We start from the raw sequence: 3,213 nt of genomic DNA on the forward strand, positions 1-3,213 counted from the left end.
CGGGCGTCGAAGCCCGGGTGTGTCCTGAAAGGAGCTGTGCTGGCGCTACAGAGAAACTCCGGTTCACATCTGTGTGCCTAGAGATCCAGACCTCCCTGGCGGCGCCTCGTTGGGTGCCTCTGCACCAGCGGTTCCCTACCGGGTCCGCAAGAGCAGCGGATGGGGATGGGATTGGGGGCTGCGGGCTGGGGCTACGCTGAGGAAATGGGGCCATAAATAGTCATGCTGAGGAAAAGTTTGGGATGCTCTGGTCTGCACCTGTGCCGTAGTTATGGTGCGTTAGGTTTAGTACTTGGATAACCAAGTACTCAATCGATGTACAGTAACTGGTACTACTTCACAGTAACACTGGTCAGCTTTTTAGTGACGCTAACTGTGCAGTAACCTAATACTATTGTGCGGTAACATAGCATATTAGCATGGGTTTTGCCCCTTTCAGGAGCTGTTTGGTTTGGCAGGAAAATGTGTGAGGGGAAACATTCCAGTTGTTGCCGGCTATCTCTGCTTTTTCCTTCCTTCCTACTCAGCTTCCTTACGATGACAGGACCAGGCCTAAGATCCTTTCAGCCACCAAGCAAAGCAGTTACCACTAATAGTCTTTTACAGATATCAGGGGTCAGTACTGAGGTGTTAGGAAACCAGGAGCCTCTTGCATGTGAAGATCTATGGTTTAGTTTCCTCAGATGACACCCAGAGTTCTGGAGGGGAAGTAGACTATTGCCAAACAGCTTCCTTACAGTAGCTTACTGACTGTCATTTTTATTCCTACATGCTACGTGACACATGAACCATACAATTGGTCTCTAGCCCTTTGCAGAACAAAAGCTTAATGGGCTGCTTTACCACTCAAGGAAGGAAAGCCAACGTCATGCTCAAAACCTTGAAAGGCCTTTGACTCAGGTCACAATTTCTTGCTTGGAACAAGACACAAAGTGCAAAAATAGAACAGATTAACCAAGGGCTTGTTTTAACTGGGCATGCCTACACATTCATTAATGTGCAATAGTGACTGTGTATTCAGTTTAGTACTTGTCTAATCAAGTACTAAATAAATGCCCAGTAACAGGAGTTACTGCGCTGTAGCACTGGCACACACCTTTTTAGTGACACTGCTGTGCAGTAGCTTAATAATATTGTGCAGTAGTGTATTAGCACTGTTTATGCTGTGACACGCTACTGCATCGGGTTATTAAGTTACTGCTCAGCATCTCATGTAGACACACCCACTGTGAAGCTAACTTGAGTTATGACTAGAGTCTCAAACATACTCAAAAGTCTTGGCATGGCAAATCTTTTAATTCAACTTGGCTGGCCCAGCAGTAGTAACAGTCAAAACCCAGGTTAGCACAACTGATCAACTACTAACAGATTCACTAAGCAGCATGGAAGCAAGCAGCTAACATACTGCTCATCCTTTTTTGCCTTCTACCGAGGGCCTAGTAAAAGGTAGACAAGTTCTGTTACGGTTCACAAGGAAATCATTCTGAAGCTTAGCTTACTGCAATGTAAAGAACCATGGAATATGGTATCAGAAATCTTTGTGTCACATACAAATATAGGATTTTGTGTAGTAACAGAAGAGATCAGAGGGAGCTTGCATAGAAAATTTGTTTCAAGCATGAATGGTATGAGAGAATCTGAAGTGTATTGCTCATCACATTTCAAGAAAATTGTGACCTGACCTATTAACTCATTTTCAAGCAGGTCAAGCAGAAGTGTATGTGGTACCATTACGTCCTCCAGGTGATATATTCCCGGACAGTAATTGAAATCTAAAACAAAAGAGGCAGTGCTGGACAAATAGAAATCAGGCAAAGCACATATAAACTGTCTGTCAATTCCACAGAAGTTGCTTTTTTCTATATCAATACATAATAGTGAACAGCTGTCTGGAACAGCCTGCCACCGGAGGTGGTTCAAGCGCCTACATTGAACACCTTCAAGAGCAAACTGGATGCTTATCTTGCTGGGATCCTATGACCCCAGCTGACTTCCTGCCCTTTGGGCAGGGGGCTGGACTCGATGATCTTCCGAGGTCCCTTCCAGCCCTAATGTCTATGAAATCTATAATGGAGTAAAATATCATTAATACTCCTTCCTAGCATCCACCAAATGAGCTGCTGTGACTACTTATTCAGAGTAACCATATAAAATATTTAGTTCACAAATAAAGAATAACCTAGTTTCCATGGATACTCTGATCAAAAAGCACAATGAATAATGCATTTCTCAGAATCTAATAAGTGGTAACTGTGGTAACTTTTGTTTCAATTTCCATTAGAAAATACTATAAAAAATTAAAATGGGTTTTAAACTTTTAAAAATTAAATATTGAAGCTTGCTCTTGTTTAGGACTTGGAATTATTGCCTTTGGCTTTTTATTCCATTTTGTATTTTAATAATTCCAGAGGAAGACATCAATAAGTGCATGAAATATCAAATGTGCTTTTAACGATCATTTGCAAGGGGGGAAAAAATAGACAAGGTTTAAAAAAATGTAAGGGAAACACTGATCTGCAAGTCACTTATTCAGCTACTTCTAGAAACCATGTAATGCAGAGACTGTAGTGTGGGTAGGACTGTGAATTGCTCAGTTTAATTATGGCAGACATGTTCCTTTGATCAATATGTTAACACAAATCAGTGATTCTCGAAAAAATAAATTACAATTTCCCCCCTGCCAATTTTAAGATTTTTGAAGAAAAGGGTTAATTTCACCCTTGTTTTCATTTTTGAAAACCCTGGGATTCTCTATATATACATGACAGTAAAATTTGTCCCTCAGATATCAATACTGTTCTAATCCATTGTGCTGGCAATTCAGCATGCTTGTACAGTTACTGATCTTTATCAGCTCACCTTGGCCATGTGGTCTAATTTAGAATGGCAAATTTAGGACACAGAGTGGTTAGGTGTGTTTGTATTACTGTCCAAGAAAGAAATCACATACAAGATAGATATGGAAATGTAAAGGCCCAAATTAGATAATAAAAATTAATCCAGCTTGTGGACATGATGCTTCAGCAGCATTCAGTGTCAGGGGCCACCTTCTGCAGGCACTCCCCTCCATGCTGCTGTAGGGACGAACACCAGCTCTGGGCACTTTCCCTGTGCAACTGGGAAGATAGGCAGTGGTGGCAGCAGAGTCTTGATGCCCACTCTCCTGTGACGTGGGATGGGTCATTCCAATCCTCATCTGGAAAAAAGTAGTCT

Source organism: Alligator sinensis, unplaced genomic scaffold (assembly GCF_000455745.1).
Source record: "Alligator sinensis unplaced genomic scaffold, ASM45574v1 scaffold82_1, whole genome shotgun sequence".
In the NCBI taxonomy this organism is placed as follows: domain Eukaryota; kingdom Metazoa; phylum Chordata; order Crocodylia; family Alligatoridae; genus Alligator; species Alligator sinensis.